The following is a 9,783-nucleotide window of genomic DNA, read 5'->3' as shown; positions in this document are numbered from 1 at the left end:
TTTAAATTAAAAAAAATAAAAAGGCAAAAAACAACAAAACAAAACACAGTCTGAAGAGACAAAACAAAGAACTAGACTCATATATAATAGAGATACTGGAATCAGACTGGGAATTTAATGAGTATGCTAAGGATGCTAATGGAAAAAATAGATGGCAACTTGTAATAACAGGTGGGTAATATAAGCAGAAAGATTGAAACATTAAGTAAAAATTAAAATACTAAAAAACAAAAATACTTGAAAATTAAGAATACCTTTGATGGGTTCATCAGTAAACTGGGCACAACAGAGGAAAAATCAGTGAGCTTGAAGATATATTAATAGACGCTTTCCAAAAAATGTGAACAAAAAAATTATAAAAAAAAAAAGAGGAACAGAATATCCATGAACCATGGGACAATCACAAAAGATGTAACATATGTGTAATGAGAATACCAGGAGGAGAAGAAACAGAAGAAATATCTGAGAATGTCCCAAAATTAACAACAGATACCAAAACACAGATCTAGGAAACTCAGAGATCACAAATCAGGATAAATACCAACAATTCTATACCTAGACATATATTCACAATGCAGAAAACCAAAGGCAAAGAAAATCTTGAAAAGCCAGAGGAAATAAAACACCTCACATATATAGGGGAACAAGGATTGGAATTACATTAGACTTTTTTTCATAAACATGCAAGCAAGAAGAGAGTGAAGTAAAATAGTTAAAGCACTGGGCGGGGGGTGGGGGGCCGGGGAGGGCACGCGTAATCCTACAATTCTGTATCCAGTAAAGTTATCCTTCAAAAGTGAAGGAGAAAACAAGGTTTTCTCAGACAAACAAAAACTGAGACAATTTGTAACCAGTAGATCTGTTCTCAGGAAATGTTTAAAGAAGTTCTTTAAAAAGACGGAAATGATATAGGTCAGAAACTCAGATCTCTGTTAAAAAAAGAATGTTGGAGAAGGAGTAAATGAAGGTAAAATAAAACCTTTATGTTTTTTATTCTTAATTAATCTAATAGAGAATTTTTGTTCAAAATAATAATAGCAACAATGTATTGAGGGATGATAGCTATGGAGAAGTAAAAGAATGAAAGTAATGTCACAAAGTGATGGAGGGCGGAATTGGGAATACTCGGTTATAAAATACCTGCATTATCCGCGAAGCCATATTTGAAAATGGGCCTAGATTAGTTGCAACTTATACTGAAAAGTCTAGGGAAATCTTAATCCCAAAACCATTAATACAAGAAAGAAAAACTATAGGCCAATATCTCCATGAACATAGACATAGATATTCTCATCCAAATATTAGTGAATCGAATCCATCAGTGTTTCAAAAGAATTATAATTATAATTTATTCCAGAGATTCAAGCCTGATTGAACATTTGAAACTCAATGAATATAATCTATCACAATAATAGGATAAAGAAGAAAAATCATATGATCATATGATCATATCACCAGATGCAGAAAAAGCATTTGACAAAAACTCATTCACTCAGCAAACTACAGAGGGGAACAAAAACCTATAGCTAACATTCTACTTAATTGTGAGAAACTAGATGCTTTTCCCCTAAGACTGGGATTTAGGCAAGGATGTCCCTTCTCCCACGAGTAGTCATCATAATATTGGAAGTCCTCACTGGTGCTACAAGACAAGAAAAGGAAATAAAATGTGTACAGATTGGGAAGGAGTAAAGAAACTGTCTTTGTTGCAGATGACATGATTATCTATATACAAAGTCCCAAAGAATCAACAAAAAACTCTTAGATAAGAAATAATGTAGTGCCAGATGGGTACTGGAGTAATCGAGAGGATCATTTCATAGATTGTATAAATGTCTAACTTTTTAAAATTTAAAATAAAAAAATAAAATAAATGATGTCCACTTTTACCACTTCTATTCAAACTAGAGTTTCTAGGCAGGGCAATAAGATGAGTTTGAGAAGAACTAATGTTAGTTCTTCTGTTAATGTTTGGTAGAACTCACCAATGAAGTCATCTGGTGCAGAGCTTTTCTATGTTGTGAGGTTTTTCATTAGTGATTCAATCTCTATTCATTATAGGTCTATTCAGATTTGCTATTTCTTTGTGATTCGGTTTTGTTTGATTTGTGTTTCTAGGAATTTGTCCATTTCATCTAGCTTATCCAATTTGTTGACATACAATTGCTCATAGCATATTCTCTTCTCAAGAATTTGAAATTGTAATGTCAAGCTGATTCTAACTTGTGCTGCCTCTTCCTCCCTCCTTCTTTCCTCGCAACTCTATCTTTTCTCCCTATCTCTTATTAGCTACTTTCCATTTTTCAGCCTTTCTGGCCCTTCACTCATCTTCAACCTGTCTCTTTTACTTCTTTCCCCTAATTCCCTTTATCCCTCCTTCCCTTCCAGTTTCCCACTTGCAGATCTACCCAGAGCTTCACTCTTGGATCCATGGAACTTCTTTGCACTGCATACATGTTCTTTCAGCATAAGGGCTGTCACTGGTCTCGTTTATTCCAGATACACTGGCATGCCCCAGACAGATACATTCTGGTCTAATTTCTAGAAGTAGAGCAGAAGGAGGAAGAGGAGAACAGTTCTAACAAGGCCTTTCTTTCAGGTTTTATTCCCTATTGATACCCCAAAGCAATATAAGAATGCCATGGCCTACCAAGTGAGGAACAGCACATTGAGACCTTCTACTGGGTCACCAGTAAGAAAGCATCCTCATACCCCCTCCCTCTGGTTTCTTTCACATTTTTTCTCTGAGTCCTCTTAATTAGAGTCAAAGGCTCTATTTCCTCAACGTACCTCATCCCCAAGAGAAGATATTTCTTGGGGCTGACCACTCCCAAGCTTTCAGATCCATCTCTCTATCACCCTCAACTGACCCATAATCCCACATCCCCTAAGGTGCCTGCATCTGAGATAGAAGATTCCAGACAAATAGGTGGAAATGTTTATAATAATATATTCTTCCTCTTTCCCTTTTCACACTCCTCTAGCTGCTATCCCACCCCATCCCCTTGTTCACAGTCTAGGTATTTTTAAGGGAGAATACCATTCTTTTCTGACACTTCAAAAGTTTCTATGTACTAGGGGTCCTCCAGGCCTGGTGGCTGTGGGATGGGAAGGACTACCTAGTGATCGATGCTGGATTCTCCAAACAAGACCTGGATGATACCTTTGACCTGGAAGGGTCTAAGTCTGACCCTATAACCCTAAGATCAAGGATCTAACTTTACCTTTCATGTGGTCCACCCTGAGGAATACCCTGCAGCAGATACTGTGATTGAAGTTCAGAGAATGTACAAAGCAGTTTACAGAGCTTGCAGAGTTGGTCAAAGAAGGTATGGAAAGGTCAATGAATAGTTCGGAGAAGGTACAGAGCATGGAAAGGAGAGATACAGGAGAAGGTTATTGAGAGAAATTCTACATGAGGTGTTTGTAAGATAAGTTTATTTTCAATTTCTAATTCTCCACTGACCTATAAACATGAGCAGTCAAAATTTCATATTGTAAAATGTATCCTCTCCGCTCTGATCCCAGCTCTAGCTTCTATCTTCTCCTTCCTATACTCTGGTTTCTCTTCAGATCGCATAAATCTTTTGCCTTTTACTATCTTCTGCCTCCTTTGCTTTATTGCCAAATTTACAGAGAACGGTCTCCACGTGCTTAGCTCCATCACTCTTCTCAATCTCCCACTGCCATCAATTTCACCCCTTCATGCCTATGAAATTGCTCTCCAAATTGCCACATCAAAATTAAGAATTGTTAGAACCCCTTGATTCAACCCACACTTATTGAATTCTTTGTGGACCAGACACTTGGCCTGTAGCAGTGGTTCTCACATTTTTTGTCTCAAGACACCTTTATACTTTTAAAAATTATTGAGGACCCCTATAAACTTTAGGTTATGTAGGTTATAGCAATCAGTATTTATCCCACTGGAAATTAAAACTAAGATGTTATTTAAGTGTTAATTTATCATTTAAAAATACCAATATAAAATAACTACATTAACATAAATAATATAGTTTTACATTTTAGAAAAACTATATTTAAAAAAATTACTGACAATAGCTTGTTTTACATTTTTGTAAATCTCTTTAATGTTTGGCCTAATAGAAGGGAACTAGCTTCTTATATCTGCGTCTGTATTCACTATGGCTTGATGTGTTGTTTTGGTTGAAGTGTACAAAGAAAATCCAACCTCAACCAGATATGCAGATGGAAAACAGAAGAGTATTTCTCAATGTGGATATACTTCTTTGATATAACACCAAAATTTGACAGTTGTTTTTTAAAAGGTTAGTTACAAATGTGGGAGGTAAAATCTTATCAATGGATATATCACACTCTGTTATATTAAAAGTCACTGGTCTATCTTTACAACCAATTTTATTGGGGAAAAAAAGTATTGGGAAGCTGTTAGGATCTTGAAAATGGATATGTTTTTGAAAAAAAATCTAATTTTCACTTAAAAGGTAGAATTGTATCACTGACACCACCACCGGTTTTTTTCTTGGTGTGCCAGGCTTACTTGGTTCATTTTTGAAGACATGACTGCCAGATACCCAAATCTAAATAATAGCAATTTGTTCTTCATTCTCATAAGTAAAACAGTGTTTTACTTTTTTAAAAAAAGTGACTCGTTCAGTTCACAACTGCATCTCACAAGTGCATTTCCCTGAGATAACCATTATGAATCACTATGCAACATAAGTGCTTTATCTGTATTTCTCCCTTTGACATGCAGAATATTAAAAAGATAGGCATTCAAGGGGTGAGACAATAAAATTGATCATTTTTAATGCTTCAAAAAAAAGTCATTGGATTTTTTTTTTTTAGGCGAGGCAACCCTTGGTCGACCTCACAGATTGCAAGGAACTTGTAAGCTTACAATCCCTTATTTTTTTTTTCTTTTACGCCTACAGCTCCTTGTCTTCCTAGGTGGTCTCCCATCCAAATACTAACCAGGCCAGACCCTGCTTAGCTTCCCAGATCAGATGAGATCGGGCTTGTTCATAGTAGCATGGATGTAGATGGAGGACTTTTTTTTAAGTGCATACTGGTGAAGAGTACTATTAGTATACTGTGCCAGTTATCAATTTTTTGCCTCTCAGCTGCAAATCCATGAATTGCTCTGCTTGCTACTGTGTTGGAACTGGCAAACATTTCTTCTTTGACAGTAGAGGGCGATGGAGTGACTCTGCAGGAAGAAGGTTCTCCTGGTTCTAGCGTTTTGTTTTTTGTTTTTTGTTTCTCTCTGCTGAGCAAGCAGCACCACACCTGGTGGCATTTGACTTCCAGCTTGCCAGTCCCAGTTCATGGTTCCTTGCTCACACTAGCACCCCAATGGGAGGGTTTTCTGCTTCTGGTTCCCTGGCCACCAGCCTCGGTCTGATGGCTATGGACCAGCTCTGGCCTGGGGCATCCCAACAAACTTCTCCACTGGGCTGCAGCCACATCTCTCCAATGAGGTCTGAATCCCAGCCTTGGGGAGGGCACTTCCCTTTCAAGTTTGTTTCTTGCTTGGGTACTATTCCTCAGGCTTTATTTTTTAGAGTTTTCTTTTATTCACACTTAATAGTAATCCCTGTAAATAAACCTCCTTGTTTAAATTATTATGTGGTTTCTGCTTCATGATTGGATCCTGACTGATACAGAATTAGTACCAAGAGTGTTGCTAGGAGACAGACCCACAGGATGGAATTTTGGGATTGGTTTGGTCATTCCACTGGGTTTGAGCACTGTTCTGAGCTCCTTGACAATGGGAAATAAGATGTTAGTAATTCATGACATGCAGCAGCATCACAATCAGGCTATCACCTGTGGCTTATTTTGATGAAATACCAACTAAAGTTCCTGCCTTGGGAGCCCAAGTGGCTCCTGCATTCGACTGTTATATCAGTAATGAAGACTGTGGTGTGGGATGGATTCTTCTTCAAAGTGCACTGGATTGCTTACAGAGAGAAAATGGCAAATTCACCTCTTTTAACTGTCAGCTCATGTCACAATCTTAGAACCAGAGAGCTTTCATAACAGCCCTAAAAGTATCTATTATTTTTCATAGCCACAGTGCTGATTTTGCTTGCAATAAAAACAAAACTCAACTGTATAGAGGAGTTCTATTTCCAGCCAAGAAGGAGTAAAAGGGGCCAAATTTACCCTTCCAGGAATAAGCAAAATTCTTTTTTCGCAGAATACATGATCATCATGTATAAAAGTCCAGTGGAATCTGAAAAATGCTATTAGAACTAATAAGTAAGTTTAGAAAGGTTGTGGAATACAATATTAATGTATGAAATTGATTGTATTTTTATATTCTAGCCACAGAAATAGAAAATCAAGATTTAAAAATACTGTTTACAACAGCATCGAAAACATGAAATACTTAGGAATAAATCTGACAAAAGTTGCAAAGACACATGTGCTGCAAACTATAAAATATGTCAGAGAAATTTAAGTTAAATCTCAATGAACCGAGAGCTATACTTTGTTCTTGAATTGGAAGACTCAAATATTAAGATAGCAATTCTTCTCAAATTGGTCTATAGATCAATTTTCAAAGCAATCCCCAACTAAATCCCTATTGACTTTTTTTGTAGAAATTGACAAGCTATTTCTAAAATGTATATGGAAATGAAAACTCTAAGCAGCTCTGAAAAAGAAGAGCAAAGTAGAGGGCTTCCACTGTAGTAATTTCCAGTATCATTATAAAGCAACAGTAATTAAACCAGTGTAGTTTTGTTGTAAAGATAGGTAAATTGGGTTCAGTTCTTGAGGCATCAGTGCTCTGTGGTTCTGGAAGCTTCTTGTGTGTGTGTCGGCCTGCGCGTGCATGCGCCGACATGGCCTCAAACAATTATACCCAACAAGCAACCCAAAGCTATGGGGCTTACCCCACGCAGCCTGGACAGGGCTATTCCAGCAAAGCAATCAGCCCTGTGGACAGCAGAGTTACAGTCAGTCAGCGGACACTTCAGGCTATGGCCAGAGCAGCCAAGGTTCTTATGGACAGACCCAGAAGAGCTATAGCACTCAGCCAGCTCCCCAGGGATATGGCTCAGCAGGTGGCTATGGCAGCCAGAGTTTTCAATCTTTTTACAAACAGCAGTCCTCCTACCCTGGTTATGACCAGCAGCCAGACCCTAGCAGCACCTCAGGAAGTTAACAGTAGCAGTCCTCAGAGCAGCAACTATGGGCAGGCCTAGGGTGGGGGTTATGGTCAGCAGTCTGGCTATGGTGGACAACAGCAAAGCTATGGACAGCAGCAAAGCTCCTATAATCCTCCTCAGGGCTACGGACAGCAGAACCAGTACAACAGTAGCGGTGGAGGTGGCAGAGGTAACAATGGTCAAGATCAATCCCCCATGAATGGTGGTGGCAGTGGCTATGGGGGAGGCCAACAGGACCAAGGGGACTGCGGCGCGGGCAGTGGTGGTTACAACCACAGCAGTGGTGGCTATGAACCCAGAGGTTGTGGAGGTGACTGTGGAGGCAGAGGCAGCATGGGAGGAAGTGACCACGGTGGCTTCAATAAATTTGGTGGCCCTCAGGACCAAGGATCACATCATAACTCTGAACAGGATAATTCAGACAATACCATCTTTGTACAAGGCCTGGGAGAGAATGTTACAATTGAGTCTTGGCTGATTATTTTAAGCAGATTGGTATTATTAAAACAAATAAGAAAACAGGACAACCCAGGATTAATCTGTACACAGACAGGGAAACAGGCAAGCTGAAGGGAGAGGCAACGGTATCATTTGATGACCCACCTTCTGCTAAAGCAGCTATTGACTGGTTTGATGGTAAAGAATTTTCTGAGAATCCTATCAAGGTTTCATTTGTTACTCGGGGAGCAGATTTCAATTGAGATGGTGGCAATGGTCATGGAGGCCAAAGGCAAGGAAGACCCATGGGCCGTGGAGGCTATGGAGGTGGTGGCAGTGGTGGTGGTGGCCAGGGAGGATTCCCCAGTGGAGGTGGTGGTGGAGGAGGACAGCAGCGAACTGGGGACTGGAAGTGTCCTAATCTTACATGTGAGAACACGAATTTCTCTTGAGAGGAATGAATGCAACCAGTGTAAGGCCCCTAAACCAGATGGCCCAGGAGGGGGACTAGGAGGCTCTCATATGGGGGTGGGGTGGCTATAGAGATGATTGTTGTGGTGGCAGAGGAAGCTATAATTGGGGTGGCTGGCTACTGAGGCCGAGGCAGGGACCATGGTGGAGAGGTGGCTTTGGCCCTAGCAAGATGGATTCCAGGGGTGACCACAGACAGCATCACAGGGAGAGGCCATATTAGCCTGGCTACTGAGGTTCTGGAACAGCTTTTTTCTACACCCAGTGTTACTCTCACTATTTTGTAACCTTGCAACTCTTGATCACCCACGGATTTTTTTTGTGTCTGACTATGTGATTGTAACCATATCTCTGGGTCCCATTAAAAACTATTGTTTTTTTTTTTTTTTTTAAAAAAAGATAAATTGATAAGTGAAACAGAATTGGAAGTCCAGAAACAAACCCACACATAAATGGGCAACTGACTTTTGCCAAAAGCACTAAAGCAATGCTATGGAGGACAGCCTTTTCAACAAATGGTACCAGAATAATTAGATATCCATATGCAAAAAAAAAAAAAAAGACTTTGATCCATACCTCACACCATATACAAAAGTAACTTGAAAATGATCATAGACCTAAATGTAAAAACTAAAACTGTGAAACTTACAGAAGAAAACAGGAGAAAATCTTTGCAACTCTGGATTAGGCAAAAATGTATTAGATTCAACAGTAAAAAGACAGTTTATAAAAAAACAAATGTTTAAATTCGACATCATCAAAACAAGAAACATATGCTCTTCAAAAGGCACTCTTAAGAGAAAGAAAAGATAAGCTATCAACTGGGAGAAAAATCTTTGCAAAGCATATATCTGATTTAGAATGAAGAACTCCCAAAACTCATTAACAATAAGCAAATGACCCAATTAAAATACGGGCAAAAGATCTGAACAGACACTTCACCAACGAAGATATACTGATGGCCAATGAGCACATGAAAAGATGGTTTAATTGCAAATTAAAACCACAATGAAATACCACTCTATACCTATTAGAGCAACTATAATTTAAAGACTGACCATACTAAGTGTTGGCAATGACATGGAGCAACTGGGACTTTCATATACTGTGGGTAGAAACAATCTGGCAGTTTCTCAAAATGTTAAAATACATCTACCATATGATCCAGCTATTCTGATTTTAGGTTTTTATCGAAGAGAAAAGGAAATATACGTCCATTCAAAGAATTGTACATGAAGGTTCATAGAGACTTTAATAGCTAAAAAACTGGAAATAGCTCAAATATCCATCAACAAGTGACATACTCATAGCATGGAATGCGACTCACAATAAAAAGGGATGAACTACTGAATCACAACAGCATAGATGAATAATTGGGCTGAATAAAGGAAGACAGACAAAAAAAGAGTGCAAACTGTATTATTCCATTTATATAGAACTATAGAACATTATATGTGACTTCTACCTTGAAAGAAAAAAAAAGTATTTAGGCTGAAATTAACTTAGTTAACTTTAAAATGCACCAAGGGACTATGATTAAAAGATCAGTAGAGGGATGGAAAGATGGATAACTATGTGATAAGACAAGTATAATAAAATGTTAATGATACAATCCAATTCACCATAAATTTCAACCATTTCATAATTTTGAAAAATTCTATAGTACAATTTTTGAAAAAAATTACTAGGACTATGGGTTGAGTGGCTTATTTTT

General features: G+C 38.4%; 1 pseudogene; it reads left to right on the top strand.

Moving 5' to 3' along the window:
- The first annotated feature begins 6,833 nt into the window (after positions 1 to 6,833).
- Positions 6,834 to 8,388, top strand: LOC107508705 (annotated as a pseudogene).
- The last annotated feature ends 1,395 nt before the right edge of the window (positions 8,389 to 9,783 follow it).

Source organism: Rousettus aegyptiacus, unplaced genomic scaffold (assembly GCF_014176215.1).
Source record: "Rousettus aegyptiacus isolate mRouAeg1 unplaced genomic scaffold, mRouAeg1.p scaffold_m13_p_8, whole genome shotgun sequence".
NCBI lineage: Eukaryota > Metazoa > Chordata > Mammalia > Chiroptera > Pteropodidae > Rousettus > Rousettus aegyptiacus.
Note: the sequence above shows the minus strand (reverse complement) of the source record. Positions and strands in the feature narration are given on the sequence as shown.